Source organism: Phymastichus coffea, unplaced genomic scaffold (genome assembly GCF_024137745.1).
Source record: "Phymastichus coffea isolate CEN01 unplaced genomic scaffold, Cenicafe_Pcof_1.1 PCOF00014, whole genome shotgun sequence".
NCBI lineage: Eukaryota > Metazoa > Arthropoda > Insecta > Hymenoptera > Eulophidae > Phymastichus > Phymastichus coffea.
Window position 1 is genome coordinate 2,907,154 of NW_026706825.1, and position 18,853 is coordinate 2,926,006.

Here is an 18,853-nt window from a genome sequence, read left to right on the forward strand (position 1 = left end):
CCATGCGGCTGCCGGCGAGGGCAGCACCTGCCGGTTGGGGCGAAATATAATGAGGGAATTCGGTACGAGACGAGACGGAACGCGCGCGTATGAAAACGAACCAATCGAGGATTAGTACCCGATCGCAGAGCAGCGCAGAAATTATAATTGGTGTTTTCCGAGTTACCCTGAGTGCCGATACGAGCCGACCTGGAAGTACAGCAGCGGTGCCTTCTCCCGTTTGAAAAGTGTGCGTGTAAGTGTGCGTGAGCGGAGCGTTTCGTCATCGAGGGCGAAACCGTAAATGTGAGATACCATCGCCCGCAGATAAACATTGCCGAAAGATTAGCGTGTGCCGTGGGAGTCTCCAACAACTCACTTGTTACCCGTGCGAGCGTTAATAAGGTAAGCTGGCCAGCTTGATTTCGCGATTGCTGAATAATTGCAAATAACTAATCTCTCGTGCTCCGTGAGAAGCGTGCATGTAATAACTCGGTGAACAAAGAGTGGCGAGCGATCCGACACTTCATGTTATTGTCGCGCGCGCGCGTCTTGTAAACATAAACACGTGGACCGAATACAGTGTAGCATTAAGAGGCAATAAACAATCTCGCTTGTGATATTGATCGTAATTCTGATATTGTTATTTCTCAATAGTAGATAGTTGGTTGACTGACACCCGTTTCCTCCTGCTCTCCGATTTTCGAATTTGAACGTGTAAGAAATCCCGCGCGTTCTTCGATACGATCGCGCGCATAGAATAAACGGATAGCTACCTCGTTACATGGCGCCCAACGTAAAAGAACCTACAGCGTTTATGATTGTTCAAAACGCCGGTTCTAAACAGTCAACCAGCGATTTAGGTGGCAATCAAAGTGTTGTTGTGCACACTTTGAGTTAAAAGCCACATAATAAACATCGCCTCTCTATTAGTTAGCTTGCAAAGGCCCGCCGCGACGATTATTTGTAAACAGTCGTTGTAAGCGCGTGCGAGTGGCCGAACGACTCTTTAACCAAAGCGTAAACACCAATAGGTTTTGAAAGTTGCCGCAAATCAATAATATTGTACCCGTTGGCCCGGGGAAAACTAACACCGGCAACATTCAAACAAAAGAAATTGAAATTAATAGTTTTATTTGATATAGTGTTGTCTTAACGTAAATGTATTTTTTTTAATATTGCTAGCTACGCTTATTGGTGACTACGCAAATAGACGCTCGCTATAATATTTTAGATACTAACCAACACAACCGCGCTAACAAACAGTTAGTGCGACTGATCGGCAGCATCATTATATTGCGCAATAGCGAGCAAAGAGTCCTTCGGTAAACACAACGTTAAATGCCATTTGTTGAGCCTATTGTCGGCTAATAAAATCAAAATTTTTGCCTGTTTGCTTCATCATCTGCATCATCCGTAAAATAAGCGTGTAAATCTGTACAAAAACTAGTCGCGACATAACTAACAGATGACAATGGACTGCACTCAAAAAGAGGTCGAAGACTGGGTTTTGACGCTCCAAGAAATAAATGAATACCTTGAACACTTGGAGCTCAAGACAAGCGGGAATAAGCTCTCGAGAGCTGGACGACTGCAAAATTGGTTATTAGGCGACTACTCTGCGGCGAATTTCGCGGAAGTCGACAACCAACACGGTAATCCAGCAAGAAGGGCAGCCCTGCTCTCGGAGCTGATATTATCCTTATGCGCGGAACACACAGCGTCCAAACAAGAAGGTGAACACCCGCTAGCCCAGCTAATGCAAAGTGCAGAGGTGATATCGCGTATTCAAAAAACAGCGATAAACATCACAAATGTACTGGACGACGACGAGAGTACGAGCAGTAATAAGTATATTACTATAACGGCTAATGATGGTAACCAGTTTCAACTCCCGCCGGCATTCGCAGTAATGATCCAAGACCTCATTTTCCGGTCCAGAGAAAATGAGAAGAAGCTCGAGCTGCTAGACTCGTTAAGAGTAAACGTGTCGAGTATAACGAAGGTATTAGACCAGATATAAAACAACTGCAGCAATGTCAAGAGCCAACTGGACGACCTATCCGCCAAAACGAGCGCATTGGAAAATGCCGAAAACAGGAATGTACGACAAAATAATGCGAATAATTCCGGCGAAACGCGACAACAAGAAAACACGCGTAGGAGCGTAGCATTCCAAGACATCTTCATCTATCATCACGACACCAGGTTACCCCACAGTACTCTAGCTGGACCCGGACAGAGGCTCACGGGGGCCACCGGCAGGATCCCCCGCCGGACGCTCCCTTCAGTAGAGTTAATGCTGAAGTGAATAATCACCCGCCGAGTACGTGGTCATCTCAGCAGACAACAAACCTTTGGTCGATTACAAGGGATGTTGGTCGCATTGTCCGAGGGTGGAAACTGAAGTTTTCAGGAGAGGGCAATGCGAGTATCGACACCTTCCTGTCTAGGCTGGACAACTCAAGGAACGGCGCGGGACTCACGGAAGATGAGATGCTCCTAACGGTATCGGAGCTACTTGTCGGTCCCGCCCTCACCTGGTACGAGGCGATGAAGGAGGAATGGCTCTCCTACGCCGAATTCGAGATGGACGCAAGAGAATGGTTTGGGACCAGTGTACAGCAGCAACAGCGTCTAATGAGGGAAATTCAGAGCCGATATCAGGGCCCCGACGAACCCGTGAATGTTTACGTCGCCAACATGATGGGCCTGATGTGAAGCAGCTGAACCCCCAAATGACGCCTGATTGTCAATTGGACCTGCTGCACGCCAACCTTCTCCCGGACATTCAGGGCCAGGTGCGGAGATCTGAAGTGAGCTCCATACGGACCCTGAACGCGCTGCCCACGGCGGCACAGAAAAGCTTGCACCAGAGAAGGGCAGAACGGGTGGTACCGGATCCACAATCAACTCTGTATCCGGATTTAGCGTACCACCTTCGCAGCGATGGAAGCAAGGGTCGCAAGGGCAAGGTGGCATCAATGTCCAGTGATAAGCCGGAGGTCAGCTACAGGTTGGACCGGATGGAGAAAGTGCTCGAGAAGGTGACGCACCAGGTAGTCTACACACCGACACCCTCGGGAGCAACACCTAGTCCGAGCCTAGAGGCAGTTGATGGCGAAAAGAAGGCTCCACCCGCCGATCTGCTAAGCCAAGTGCTGTTATCTCTCAAGGAGATATCTGAAGGGATGAAGCTCAACCTCGTTGGAAAAAACTTGACCTCGGAAGACCGCACTAGGAAGCCGGAAGCTCCTCGAAGACGGGAGAGAGACTTCTCCAGGCCACTCAAGTGCATCGAGTGTGGGTTACTGGGGTACAGCAAAAAGTACTGTCCCCTGAGGAAAGGAGTGGTTAGGTGGGGTTGACCCCACTCCTTCAACCCCTAAATTAAACCCCGTAAACGAGATATCGCGGCCTTCGCCAACACAGTCAGCACCGATAGTAGCGAGCGTGTTGAGCGACGAGAGCGAGAACTCCTCTGGTGACGCCAATGATGAACGTGGCGGTAAAGTGGACGCGGAGAGAGAGGGTATCGACGTTAGTAAAGCCCAAGACCCTGGACCGGCCGAGGTGATGGCGAATGGATCGCACACACCCTCGGTGGTGCGGGTAACGGCAGATAAATCGTCGAAGGATAACCCCATGGAAACTCCGATCTTCCGAACCAAGGTGGTTCGAACGACAAGTGGCATCACTCTACCACGCTAGAGCACAGTGGCTAGCGCTATGGTGTGCAAAGAGCAGGGCTGTGGAGCCGCCGAATTTGTTTCGCAATATTCCCCGGAACAGGAAACGCGCTGGTGGCTGCCGGTGAAAATAGGAGACTTCCAAATTCGGGCTCTCTATGATCCGGGGGCTTCCACCACAGCATTGGATAGTAATGCTCTGCAGATAGCGTCTATGCTAGGCATCAGGTTAGATACCACCCACGCGGGTACGGCAGGACTACCAGATGGTCGTAAGTTAACGATCGTCGACCACGCCATGCTACCTTTCACCGTGGGAGGGTTGACGATGCCGACGAGAGTAGCCATCCTCCCTACCCTCGTCGAAGAATGTATTTTAGGAGTGAACTTCATCAGGTTGTTCAGAGCGGTACTTGACCCCGACGATAATACGTTGCTGTTCAAGAAATCACAAGCCAAGATGAAGCTAGAGGTAGCTAGCTTGGAGGCTGGTCCGAGATTAGCTACGATCGGACTAGCCTCTCAACAGGCGATATTGCAGAGGACCATCGGCGAGGCCTTATCGCAGGCCCCCGCGGGACTGGGATGTGTGGCAGGCATTGAACACGAGATTCGGGTCGGTGATACGAAACCGATCAAGCAGCGCTACTATCCAATATCACATAAGGTCGAGCAAGAAATGCATAGATTGGTAAAGGAGATGTTAGACCAAGGGGTGATTGAGCCAGCGGATAGCGGCTGGTCGAGCCCAGTGGTTATGATACGCAAGAAGGATGGCTCGTATCGATTCTGTATAGACTTCGGGAAGGTCAACAAGGTCACCGAGCCAAACGCGTATTCCCTACCGTTTATGCAAGATATATTGAGGCGCTTACGAAACGCACGCTATATCTCCACACTCGACCTCAGTAGCGCGTATCACGAAATACCACTCAAACCCGAATTTCGACCAATCACTGCCTTTACCGTGCCCGGATTAGGGCATTTCCAGTTCGTACGAATGCCATTCGGTCTCTCATACCTTCCAACGGTTAATAGATAGCGTGATCGGACCTGAGCTTGGCGATTTCGCCTTTGCCTATTTAGACGATATCATCGTTGTGTCGTCCAAATTCGAAGATCACCTGCGGCATCTTAGAACCGTGTTGGATAGGTTAAGCCGAGCCGGGCTCTCGATTAATCGAGAGAAAAGCGTCTTCTGCAAGCCGGAGGCTAAATATCTAGGTTTATTGATTAACCGCGAGAGTATCAGGCCAGACCCTGAAAAGGTGCGCTCTATCGTGGAGTACCCTCGACCAGGAAACGTGCGACAGTTGTGTATCTTCCTAGAGGTTGCTTCATGGTACTGCCGGTTCTTGAGTGACTTCGCCACACACGCTCAACCGTTAACGAAACTAACGGGGAAGAAGTGCGAATACGTGTGGGGATCGGACCAAGAACAAGCCTTCGCTAAACTTAAGGCACTCATGATATCCGCACCATGATTCGGGTTACCGGAACCCGACGGGCAGTACGTGTTGGAAACAAACGCTAGCGCTATGGGAATCGGCGCTGTCCTGATTCAAAAAGTAAGGGACGAAGACCGAATCATATAGTACGCTAGCAGAGTCCTACCCGGCGGAGAAAAATTACTCTGCCATGAAGCGCGAGTGCATGGCGGTCGTATGGGCCATACAGAAGTTCCGCTCATACATAGAGGCATACCGATTCAAGGTGGTAACGGACCATAACAGTCTGAAATGGCTATACAATCTGAAGAACCTAATAGGACGTCTAGCCCGATGGGCCTTGCAACTCCTAGGCCACACCTTCGAGATCGAGTATCGAAAGGGGGCCGACAACGTATTGCCCGACGCGTTATCACGCGCTTTTGAGCCCACGAAGGCTGAGGTTGGCGCAATGGACCAACCGAAGTCAGGGGACGACGCCTGGTATGCAGAACAGTTCTGGCGCGTCGAGGACCACCCGAAAGACTACCCGGACTGGAAAGTAGTTGGCAAGGTGATGTATCACCAAAATCCGAGCTGTGACTACCAAGGCAGAGATGGGTACGAGGAAACTTGGAAGCTTGTCGTACCGCCGGAAGACCGAAAGGCGGTCCTGTTCGAGAACCACGACCTCGAGACTGCGGGACATTTGGGATGCGAGAAGACCTTCGCCCGTGTCGCCCAATCCTACTATTGGCCAGGGATGTACGTCGACGTTAAAGGCTACGTCCAAAAGTGTCAGGTTTGCCAGCAGTGTAAGGTCGAACAGCGATTACCACGCGGGTGCATGAGGGATCGGATGTTGTCCACTCCTTGGCAAGTGGTAGCGGGCGACATCGCCGGGCCCTTTTCAAGAAGCCCTCGAGGGCACGAATACGTGTTAGTGTTCATCGACTTATTCACGCGATGGATCGAGTGCATACCTATACGTAGTGCCAATGGTAAGACGATCGCGAAGGAACTCAGGGAACAAGTGATCTTGCGTTTCGGTACGTCTAAAGTCTTCCTGTTTGCTAATGGCACCGAGTTCCGTAATCAGCTGGTAGACGGGTACCTGAGTGACCAAGGGATAAAACGGACCTTTACCCAGACTTATACCCCACAGGCTAACGCTACCGAAAGGGTTAACAGAACTTTGAAGACGATGATAACCTCGTACCTGCGAGGGAATCACAAGGAATGGGACCGAGCGTTTCCTGAACTCGCGTTCGCGTTGAACACTGCTGTCCACAGTTCCATGGGAACCAGCCCTGCCATGTTCAACTACGGCAGAGAACCGGAAGCCCCGAACACCTTTCGGAGATAAATGGACGAGCTTGCTGTCCGAGAGGAAGATTTGCTCCGAATCGGATAATGGAACGCGCATATGAAGAATAACCGATTCGTTATTCAGCAAGCTCGTGAAGGCGCTTCGGACCTGTCCCTGAGGCAGGCGAGATATAACGCCAAGCACAGGACCCCCGGATTTAAGGAAGGGGACTAGGTATGGAAGAAAAATCGCATACTGTCCAGTGCGACGCAGGGTATTTCCGCGAAGCTAGCGCCAAAGTTCATAGATCCCTTTATCGTCACGAAAGTACTCGGAGTCAATTCTTACCGCCTTGCCAACCAGCAGGAAGAGGTCACAGAATTGGTCGACGCCATAGACCTCAAACCCTACTATGGACAGGAGGATACCTTGCCGGAAGATGGAACCCGACGGCGAGATGACGACGATACATCTACCACCGAGGGAACCGAGGCGACGATCATCCCACCTACTGCGAGCGATGCGACAACGCGCGGAAATGGACGCGCCATTACTACGGATGACGCAATCCGGATTGATAGCGCGACAACTTCGAGTCAACCTCGTCACGCCCATTCCGGTCCTTCCGATAAGATCCTGATGACCACCCTTCCAACTAACACAGTAAAGCGCCCGCGAGGGAGACCTCGCAAGAATGCGCTAACCACCCTGTGACGGTGTAGGCTGGTCATGGCCTGCACCGTGTGCTTGTTTCCCTCTCCTTCCTAGGCAAAGGTGCACGGCTGGCATCGGACGCACGTTATTTTACGTGTCTGATGCCTGCCTTTATTCTTTTTCAGTATTGCAGCTAGAGAGAGAAGGCAGCGAGCAAGAGAAATGGAAAGGAAATATCAAGAGTAGGAGAGAGAAAGAGAGAGAGAGAAAATATATGTAGTTCAGTGAGGCTCGGCGCGCGGCACTTGTCGCGCTGGGCAGTGCCGCGTACCGCCGATTAGGAGGACTGTGGTGGGGAAGGCGTGAGAAGCCGACTCGCACGCACTACTAGATCGTCGCACGCGAAAGAGATCGGCCGCAATGGGAGGATTGCCATCTTTTCTCGCCGCGAACCAGACAGAGAGTGCGAGAGCCGTGACGACAAAGAGTGTGAAGCCGTGACGACAAAGAAAACTGGGCCACGTCTTGCGATAGCCACCTCACCTGCAGCCCACCTGCCAAGCAGCCGTTACTTTCGGTCAGGTTTAGTTTTCTCTCCTCTCGTTTCTCTCTCTCTATTTTACTCGGCATTGTTTTACGGTTTTGTGTGCGGCGCCAGGCTTTCACGAGCCGACGCAACGTATCTTTGTCATTTAGTCGTTTGAGCCGGTTAATGAGATGATATGGCGCTAACGTGCCGGTCATCTCATTTAGAGTAAATTTTGCGTATTATTAGTGATAAGTGGTTTTGTATTCTCATCGGCACTCAGGGAAGTGCCAGTGTAATAAAAGGTCAATTAACGAAGTTGAGTGTGTGAAATCATTGAATGTACACCTTCTCCTTTCTACTTTGCTAGGAGCGAAACACCGCCTCCCTTGCCTTCCCCTTAAATAATTGGTGATAGAGGATATTTCCGGCCAACTCTATTACATGGCATCCCTTGTAGGGAAAGGCTAAGCAGAAGTGAGAAGAGTACCTGTATGTGTGTGCGCGAATAGCTAATAAGTAGCATTAGTAATTACATTTTTACGGTAAATTCGTCAGTATGGTCTGTGAAAGTGAATTTGTCGCGTCTTGTTAGCAAGGGCAAAGCGTGTTAAAACAACGCGCCTTTGTCTAAGAGAAAAAAAAAACTTAGAAACTGTAAGCATTAGAGTATCAAGTCGCGACGCGCAAAGGTCGCTCGCGCCAACACGTGTTTGCTTCCGAGAATTTGAGCGTCCGAGTTTGTTTACGTTCGAACGCTGCATTCCTTTGTGGTTCTAGGCAAGGCGATAACTTGCTAGCCTAGTACACTGAAGGAGCATAGTTTTTTTTTATTATTCTATCCATTTATTTATTTTTTTTTTGGTTAGTTACTTATAGCTGTTTTTTTTCCGTTCATATTTTTCTTTTAGCATGTTAGCTGTCTGTTGGCAACTCGGTTGCGCCGTTGGATTCGAAAATAAGTAATTTTTTTTAAAATATTTATTTCATTCGAATTTTTAATAAATTAACGATTCGATTGCATCATACCGCTGGCGTGTAAGGATCGCGTAACTATGCGTAGGATTCTCCGCGATGCTCGCGTCAAAGAAGTCAAGCGCCGTATCGACTCAACAGAGCCGGTCGCATTGTTGCGGTTAATGCGACATAGGAAATTTTCTTTACACGGCGAGATCGAAGAGTTAAGGGAACGCTACTTGCGTTTTACGCTTGCGATAGAAAGGCCAGAGTTAGGAGCGCCGCTTCAACCGAGCGACTTTAAAGAAGGTCGCGTGCCTGACCCTTCGCAGCGCGAACCCACGCACGCGGCGGTTAGCAGTGACGAAAGCCAGACTGGACCGGTCGAATATGTTAGAGTCGCGTCACCAAGAGCAGTAGAGCCAGGCTTGCCAGGGCAGGCGACTTTGTCACCACAAAGTGTTGCCTCTCTGCATCGGCCAGCTCAGCTGCAGGGCACTAGAGTAACGACTCCTGATCGCGGGGAGGTAATTTTGTCGGCAACTGGCGCTGTCAGTACGGCTCAGCCTCAGAGTGCTAGAGCGATGACGCCTATTCGCGAGGAGGTTATCTTGCCGGTAACCAGTCCAGTAAGAACCACTCCCCAAGAGCGAGGCACGCGCGCGACGAATACGCCCGAGACAGAGAGACGTAGTGCCGGCACCTTGAGCCAGGTATGGGATGCAATAACAGCTGTTCCGCGATGGATATACCGACGGGAAGTGCAACAAGGTATCACTGATGGCACAAATACCGTGTATAGGGTAGAGAGAGAGGCAATGCAGGGTGGTGCGGATCAGGCTGCGCAACAGGCTCAACAGCCGTTGCAAGCCGATCCGACGACCGGCCGCGCGGCGCTCAACGTGCCAGCGGCTGCCAGCCCTGCTTACCAGATTCGCTCAAGCGCTCAGCCAGTGAATCAGGTTCTCTTTCCTGAGTGCCCGCCATCCGACACAGAGTCGTGGATCTCTGAATGGGAAAGAGCTGTGCGAGCGCCTGTTAGCGAGTGTCTAGATGGGGAAAAGAAGACTTGGACTCGGAGTCCAGAGCTTCAACGAGAGCGTCGGAGGGTAAGCCGGTCAAGGCGAAAATTTTGCCGGACCATGGCAGCACCGTAGACCTCTCGAGCTCCTCCGAGTCAGAGATCGGAGATCAAAGGAAAGGCGCATTACGTAAAAGCGATAAGACGGCAAAAGCTGAAAAGAAAAAGAAAAGTCCAAAGCATGTTAAATATATCAATGGCGTGCCAGCTGAGGGTGTTAGTGCGCTGAATGCCTGGTCGCGTCGTTTTTCGGACGATGGTAATACAAGCGCGATTAGCTATTTATCAGGATTAGAGGACTGTCAGCGCTTCTATAGAATTCCGGATAAAGAATTGCTAAACGCAATCAGCACTAGTTTGCGAGGTAAGGCGCGTACTTGGTATGAGCTTAATCGAAAGCAATGGGCGACTTTATCGGAATTCAAAAAGAACTTTTCAGCCAATTTTTGTCGTCGGCTTAATAGGCAGCAGTTATATAGAGAATTGATGCAGAGATCGCAAGGAGAACGCGAACGCATTTCTGAATATGTAGTGGCCTTCCAGTCGATCTTGAGACGCTTCGATCCGCCGGTTTCTGACAAAAAGCAAGTAGCTATTATTGTGGAAGGGTTACATCCGCAGTATAGGCGATACCTTGAAACGAAAACGTTTAAGGACCTAAGCCAATTCAAAGAAGCCGGCCTAGCGTTAGAAAATAGGTTGGAAAAGGTGGCAGCGTCCACCAAGTGCAGACGTTACGCTCGTGCCGGAGTCTGCTTATACCGAGCCTAAGAAGCTGGCTGGAAAGAAAGCAGTCGTGGCGATAGAACAGGTCGCGAGCGAATTAGATGAGGTTTTAACACTAGAACCGGCTAAAGATACACGCGCTAACAGAAAAAAGGCAAAGGCGAAGGGCAAAGGGCCGAAGAGCGAAGTTGCCGCGGCTAATGCCCAAGGCACGAAGCCGCAGGCGACGAATCGCTCTTCGCAGCAGGTGTGCAACCGAACGTTGCAGCGCAACCGAATATTGCAGTTCAGTCGAACGTTGCGGCGCAGCCGCCGGCCACCCAGGTGCCGATGTTCTCCGCGCCGAGTTTGATACCACAGCGACGTGGGCAAGCGAACGGTGCCCTAGTAGGTAACGCGAGAGAACAACGTCCCTTTGTTGGCGCGTGTTTCGCGTGTGGTCTGGTTGGCCATCAGAGATCTCAATGCCCGGCCGCGCAAAATGCGCAGCCGATTGTGTGCTATAAGTGCCAACAACCAGGGCACTATGCAAACAATTGCCCGCTGAGACCGACGGAGGCCAAGCCGGAGTGTCAGGTTTGTGAGACCGTTGGGTTTGTTTTCCGAAATTGTCCGACTTGTAGTCAAGCAAGACAGGGAAACTCGGGTGCGGGAGCCACCGACCGCTCAGCGACTCCTGCTTAAAGCAAATCGAACGGGCGGTTTGGATAGACGAGTTGCTAAGAAAGAAGAGTAACTCGGCTGTTGCGTCGGAAATAAGGAATTTCGATCGCATTATTAGCGTAAGGTTAGAAGTAGAATCGGATACAGGCGAAAGAAAGCAAGTCGTCTGTAGGCCAGTAGTTTTAGATGTAGGTGAGAAGTTAGAATCGGATGCAAACGAAAGAAAGCAAGTCGTTTGCAGGCCGGTAGTATTTGGTGTAGACGAGAAATTAGAGTCGGATGCAAACGAAAGTAAGCAAGTCGTTTGTAGGCCGGGTAGTGAGGTCGTTTACGATGTAGCTGACGAGAAGCTGGAGAGACCAGATCTCGTAGTTAGTGGAGAGTTTATTTCCTTGGCGTTGGACGGGCCCCTAAAGCCAGAGAACCAAAAATCGAGCATTTCGCACGGCGGAAAAGCCTCGATTCAACGTGTTAGTGCTAGGGCCGGTCATGAACAGCGGGACCAGGCGACAAGCAAAACATTGCTTAAGTACTATTATTATTATTATTATTATTATTATTGGGATGCGGTCGGAACAAACAAAGTTCAGCTTAACGTGGACTCTTCCACATCTGACGACACGGCGGGCTCAACAAATTCGCGCATAGATAATGCGCACATATTTGACGAACCCGCCAACTCCGTAGCTTTGGGTAAGCATCCGGTCGTCTGTACAGACGCACCGTCCGTTTTGGTGAGGGGGGAGACTGAGGATAGCTCAGTACCTTTGCCAAGAACGGAAGAGTCGGATCAAGCGTTAGTAGCCGTGACAGAAAATAGGTTTTTCTTGAAGGTGATGATAGGCAATGAAGTCTATAACGCGCTGCTGGACTCAGGTGCTCAGGTGTCGGTTGTAGGACCGAGGCTTGCACAAAGATACGAGGAACATTTGAGGCCGCCAACTATTTTCGTTCAAGGTATTTCAGGTGAAAAGGCGCGAACATTAGGCGATCTCAGACTGTGTGTTGAGATAGGTGGTAGAATCGCCTGGCTGACCGTGACGGCCGTGTCAACTTTAAAACACGACCTGATCTTAGGCGCGGATTTCTGTAAGAACTGGTAAATTAACATTGATTTCGGGAATCGTGCTTGGCGGTCAGGTGATCAGAGCGATTGGTGTCAATTTGCCGACGAACGTAGCGAAGCAGTTGACGTGTTTGTTGAATGTGCAGGTTTGAATAGGTACGAAGAGAGTCAGCGCGAGACGATCATGGCGCTCGTTCGCCGGATCGTCCCCGAGTCCGGTGAGTCACCGGCAGTCACTAATGTTATCGAGCATATTATCGATGTCAGTGACGCGCGTCCGATTAAAACGCCAATGCGTCGAATATCGCCGAAAATCTTGACTTTCCTGCAGGAGGAAACTATGCGCCTGTGGAAAGCAAAGATAATCAGGCCGTCGAACAGTCAATGGTGTAGCGCGCCGGTAGTCGTACGAAAGCAAGACGGCGGTTATAGATTCTGTCTAGATTTTAGGCCGGTTAATAAAGTGACAAAGATTGATGCTTATCCAATGCCAAGCATGGACTCAATCTTGGACAGGTTGCGTGGCGCGGTTTATCTTTCAAAAATCGATTTAAAATCAGCGTTCTGGCGAATTCCGCTCTCGGAAACTAGTGAGCAATATACAGCTTTTGCAGTATCGGGACTAGGTTTGTGGGAGTTTGAAAGAATGCCCTTCGGTTTAGTAAACGCGCCAGCAACGTTCATGAGGGTAATGGACGCACTTTTTGGGCCTGAATACGAACCACACGTTTTCTGGTACCTTGACGATTTATTAGTGGTTAGTGCGGACTTTGAAAGTCATGTCTTTTGGTTAAAAAAAGTGTTGAAGAGGTTAGCGAGCGTAGGTCTAGAAATTAATCTCGAGAAGTTGGATTTCTTCTGTACAGAAGTGACATACTTGGGCTATCGCTTAGACAGTGAGGGTTTGCGTCCGGACGACAATAAGGTGCAACCGATTGTAGACTATCCGGCCCCGAACAACGTAGCTCAGTTGCGTCGCTTTCTCGGGATGGTAGGCTGGTACGCTAGGTTTATTGAACACGAAAGTGATATCAAAGTTCCTCTAACAAAATTAATTCGTAAAGATCAACCGTGGGATTGGGGTGAAGCTCAGCAAGTTGCATTTGAAAGGTTGAAGCGCGCATTGACTGATGCGCCTGTTCTTGCGCGCCCGGACTTTGCGCGCCCTTTCTACTTGCACTGCGATGGTTCATCTTTTGCGGTTGGCGCGTGTTTAGTTTAAATATTTGACGATGGCGAGCATCCGATATGCTATGCCAGCCGAATGCTTAACACTCATGAGCGTAACTACACGGTTAGTGAGGTAGAGTTTTTAGCCGTTCTATTCGCGGTAAAGAAGTTTAGACTGTACATAGAAGGGTAACACTTTATTGTAGTTACTGATCATAGCGCGCTTACGAAAATTTTGAATAAAAGAGAACTTACAGGTCGGTTAGAGAGGTGGGTACTCGAGTTTCAGCAGCACGACTGCGAGATAGTACATAGGAAAGGGGCATTACACCATGTGCCAGACGCGCTATCTAGAGAATTCGAAGGCGAATATGAGGTATGCGCGTTTGAGGACACGAGCGATAAATGGTATTTGTAACGGATACAGGACGTGTTATCTAGGCCAAAAAAGTATAGAACTTGGAGAGTAGAAGGTAACACGCTCTATTAGCTTATGCAGAACCATTTGCTCGATCCGATCATTAACAGAGAAGACTGTTGGCGCATGGTAGTACCGGTCGAGCACAGAGAACGCGTATTACGAAAATTGATACGCAAGCGTGGACGGATCGGTTAACGTGATTGAATGCGCTTCGAGACTTAGTGGCGAAACATATTGAAGAAGCTCAAGAAAAGCAAAAGCGTCAATATAATAGAGGAAGGAAGCAAGTACTATTCCAAGTAGGCGATCTAGTCTGGCGGAAAGTCCATACGCTTTCTAACGCTACCACGGGTAAGAACGCGAAATTAGATCCAAAGTATGACGGTCCGTTTAAGATCATTGACGTAGTCTCACCCGAGATATACGAGTTGCAGACAGATAGCAAACACCGTAGTGCGAGAGTACATGTATCGGAATTGAAGCGATACATACCACCTCGTAGAGTCAAAGATTTTGAGTAGACTGTATATTTGTTTATTTCAGTTGTTTAACGTATGTGCTGTTTCATTTTTGTTTGTAGGTTTTGTTATACTGTAGTACTATGGAAGGTACGCCGTTAGAGTCAGGAGCAGCCGCACCCGTCGAGCCTGATCGCTCTGCGCAATCCGTCGCCGTGATCGGGCTGAGCGTCGCGTTTCGCGTCGAACAGTCGATGGCACTGGAGCAGGTGGAATCGAGCCAGGCTGAGAAACCCGCCGCTTTTCCTTTGCAGGGAGAGCAGGCGGCCTCTCAAGCCGAGGTTCAACCACTGCCCTTAAGTGCCTCGACTGTCCAGCTGGGCAGTGCCGGTTCGGGCCGCGATGTGCCGATTCCTCCCCCGTTGCCGGCGGGATCGGTCTCGGCCGAAGTAGGTAGCCAGGTGCGCCTTGCCAGGAAAGGCAAGGCTCCACAAACGGTACTCCGCTTAGCTATGCCGGTGCAGACTTGGTCGGAGGCAGTGAGGAAGTGCGCTTCCTTCCGGCTTACGACTCTCGCGATACGCAAAGCCGCGGAAAGGTCTCACGTGAAGTCCGCCTCGGAGGGTTTGTTCCAGCCACCGGCTGGAGAGGACTCCCGGAGTGATTCGTCGCCGGACCAACGACTCCCCGCGGTCAATCGCGCCATTAGACTAGTTATCGGCAGAGCCGCTAAGACGCGCGCGAACTCGCGAAGACGAGTTGGCCGTACGCCGTTGCCATCTTCGCTGTCGCGTTCCACGGGCACGAACGGGGTGCTTGAAGTGCTTGACGACGACGGTAGTTCAGCCGAGGAGAGTGCGCGGGTCGCTGATGCGCCTAAGGTGGCGCCTCAGAGGCACGTGCACGAACCTTTGCCGTGGAAGCCTCTCGAGCTTCAGAGGCTCGACCCGGCCTACCAGTTCGTCAGAACTGGTGGCCTGGGTGGCTTCGCACCGGCGGGCTACTCGGCCGACGAGAGAAGGCGCGAACACGAGGAGCGGGTGAACGCGGGACGGAGGCGAAATCGGGGCCGGCTCGACTTAACCTCATGCAACATAGAGTCGCCGCTGCACTCGCGGGATCCAATGCCGCCGTCTTCGGCTCGCCTGATCGCGGGCGTTGCGTCGATTGTGACCCCGATCAACGTACCGGGGCTTTGGCGGGTCGAGCGGCGAGTCACGTTCTGGCTCGAAGGCTTGGGCTCTGCGGGAGTGGCGTCGGAACTATGGAGGTGGACGGGCCGTCGGTGCCCTCGCTGTCTCCTCCCTCGCCCTCGCCAGTCCTCCCCGTGCCGACTGTTAAGCGCGCCTCAACATCATCGGAGGCGTGCCCACCAGTAAGGCGCGAGGGTGCACGCGCGGAAAGGTCGTTGCCGATGAATACGCCAGCTAGAGTAGGCGCCTCGAATCTTGAGGTCAGGCTTGCGAGGGGAATCTTTCTCTGCGGGTTGGCTTCGGTGCCGCGGGACGATCAACTAGATCTTCCACCGTACCGGTGTTTCAACTGTCGGACGGGCTCCCACCGCAGGACTGACTGCACGAGGCCGCCACTCAGACGCGACTTTTGTCGGAATTGTGGCCGTTTGGACACGATCGTCGATAGCTGTCCGCGTTGTAGCCAGGCGTATTCACGGGAGCAAGCGCAGCTGCAAGCGATTCGGGACGCCCCGACCCCGGTTTCGAGTGAGCCGCCGGCGAGCGTGGTGTCTGTCCCACAAGATAGGCCCACGCCGCAGCAGGCTCCTCGAGGACCGGAGCCCCAAGTTTCGGTTCCACCGACAGTCGCGGCGACCACCCCGGGAGTGGCTCGAAAGAAACGCCATCGCTCGGGAAAGGCGTACCGTGAAAGGCTGGCCCGTAAGAGCGCTCGGCAGCAGGCGAGCAGCGTTGAGGCTCGGCCGCCCAACGGGTCGAGTTTGCTCTCGGTGGAAGTTGCCCCGATGGAAACATCGGAGGCGACCCCGCCGGTAGCAACTGTCGCGAGCTGTCAACGGCTCAATGGTGCTGGCTCCCTTACCCCCGTGGCGGAGGAATTGAGAGCGCTCCGCCTCAAGTATTTGGAGAGGAGAGATTAGTCTCCAAATGAAAGGTATGGTATTCTTTAAGAGGCAAATATGTACATGTGGCGTCCTGATGCGCCGTTGATTCGATCGGGCTTTGCGTTAATTAAAAGTTCTTTATTGGATTCATTTTTCTCTTAGAATAGTTGTTTAAGTCACGCATTGCTCTTGTGTTTGATGCTGTAAATTTAGTTTATATAAATCGGTTACCGACTAGAATCTTCGTTAAAACTCAAGGAACCTAGATTTTACTTATAAGTTATTTTGGTTTGTAGCGTTTGATCAAGTCGTGAGCCATTTGCCGGAAAGAGAGAGAGCTTGAAGAGAGATAAGGCCTTGTCTCCAAGGGAGAGCTTCGGCCTTCGGAGGGGCTGTGACGGTGTAGGCTGGTCATGGCCTGCACCGTGTGCTTGTTTCCCTCTCCTTCCTAGGCAAAAGCGCACGGCTGGCATAGGACGCACGTTATTTTACGTGTCTGATGGCTGCCTTTATTCTTTTTCAGTATTGCAGCTAGAGAGACAGAAGGCAGTGAGCAAGAGAAATGGGAAGGAAATATCAAGAGTAGGAGAGAGAGAGAGAGAGAGAAAATATATGTAGTTCGGTGAGGCTCGGCGCGCGGCACTTGTCGCGCTGGGCAGTGCTGCGTGCCGCCGATTAGGAGGACAGTGGTGGGGAAGGCGTGAGAAGCCGACTCGCACGCACTACTAGATCGTCGCACGCGAAGGAGATCGGCCGCACTGGGAGGATTGCCATCTTTTCTCGCCGCGAACCAGACAGAGAGTGCGAGAGCCGTGACGACAAAGAGTGTGAAGCCGTGACGACAAAGAAAACTGGGCCACGTCTTGCGTTAGCCGCCTCACCTGCAGCCCACCTGCCAAGCAGCCATTACTTTTGGTCAGGTTTAGTTTTCTCTCCTCTCGTTTCTCACTCTCTATTTTCCTCGGCATTGTTTTACGGTTTTGTGTGCGGCGCCAGGCTTTCACGAGCCGGCGCAACGTATCTTTGTCATTTAGTCGTTTGAGCCGGTTAATGAGATGATATGGCGCTAACGTGCCGGTCATCTCATTTAGAGTAAGTTTTGCGTATTATTAGTGATAAGTGGTTTTGTATTCTCATCGGCACTCAGGGAAGTGCAAGTGTAATAAAAAGTCAATTAACGAAGTTGAGTGTGTGAAATCATTGAATGTACACCTTCTCCTTTCTGCTTTGCTAGGAGCGACCCACCGCCTCCCTTGCCTTCCCCTTAAATAATTAGTGATACAGGATATTTCCGGCCAACTCTATTACAACCCAAACTACACCGTATTAACAGAATCCACCTATCCCCCCTTCCATCGTCGGGAGAAAGAAGAGGGGTAGACCACGGAAAACACCAATCGCGGATGCATGAGGACCCGCTAACGAAGGACCTGGGAGACCGACGCAAAGGACCCCACCTTCAATCCCGGCGACGAAGGCCCTGAGCAGCCGAATAGGCGCTCATCTTTGATAACCGCGCAAAGGGTTATGGATACTGATGTGTGGAATTTTTACAGGATGCAGATCACGCTCGAGCAATTTGAGCAGGCGGGGGCCGCCCTTATTGGGCTAGACTTGGGTCCCGCCGTCGAAAGGATGGTTCACGCCACCCTACACCTTCTCAGTGCCAAGAAGGAGGAAGAGGAGCAAGCACGGGTGCGAGCTCACGAGAGCTCGTCATCCGTGTTAATAGAGGAGCTCTCCATCGAAGGGACCACCACACGCGCGTCGTCGACGCCGGGAATCACGCGCGGAGAGATCGCGCCGCTACCTGGACCTCCAGCGGAAGCCATCCCGTTGAAAGCCCCACCAACCTCCATAGGCACGCAAACGGAAGAAGCCTTCGCCGATGCGACCTGGCGCCCCAGGTTCACTAGCCAGGCATCCTCACCTGTTGAACGAACCTGGGAAGAGATAGTGGAGAGTTTGAGGGAGGTCGAGCAAGGCTGGACGACCCTCAACACCCTCCAATGAGCCGTGTACGCGGAATATGACGCGTACACGGCTGCGGGACACCGCCCTAGTGATATCGATTACTTGAGTAAGGTGGTGTCCCGCCGGCGCCAGTTCGCACAGACGCTAAAAGAGGTGCAGCGCCTATTGGCCTCTCCCAGCCTCCAACCGTCGGAGCCAGACCAGCGGCTCCGGAGACCAGGTCGGAGGCCACGACGCATCGGGGTCTGCGGACGTGCGGGGTAAACCTCGTGGTCAACGTGGACGGCAGTAACGGGGGTCAAGCAACGGGATCCATCCATATAAATCTTGTGGTGGGGTCCACGGGTGAGGACCCCACGGTCGAAAGGCTATTGTGTTCTGCCCCGAACCGGCGAGACGGGTTGCCGCTGACCCCCAGAGAGCGAGGCCTCCAGCGTGGCACCCTCTCCCGCGCACAGTGGGAAGGGTGCAACATATGCCATTACCCCGGGGTGACCGGCATAGATCGGTGTTCCCGTGTCAGACAGCACGTCGACCTGGTCCAGGAGAGGCTGGGATGGAAGGCACGCGGGCGCCCCCCGTTGGACTAAGAAGGCCGGGAAGAACCAACGAGGCCAGCCAAATGAACGATCCCTGCCCCCGTGGACAGGGCCACACGCAGACAAACACCAAATAA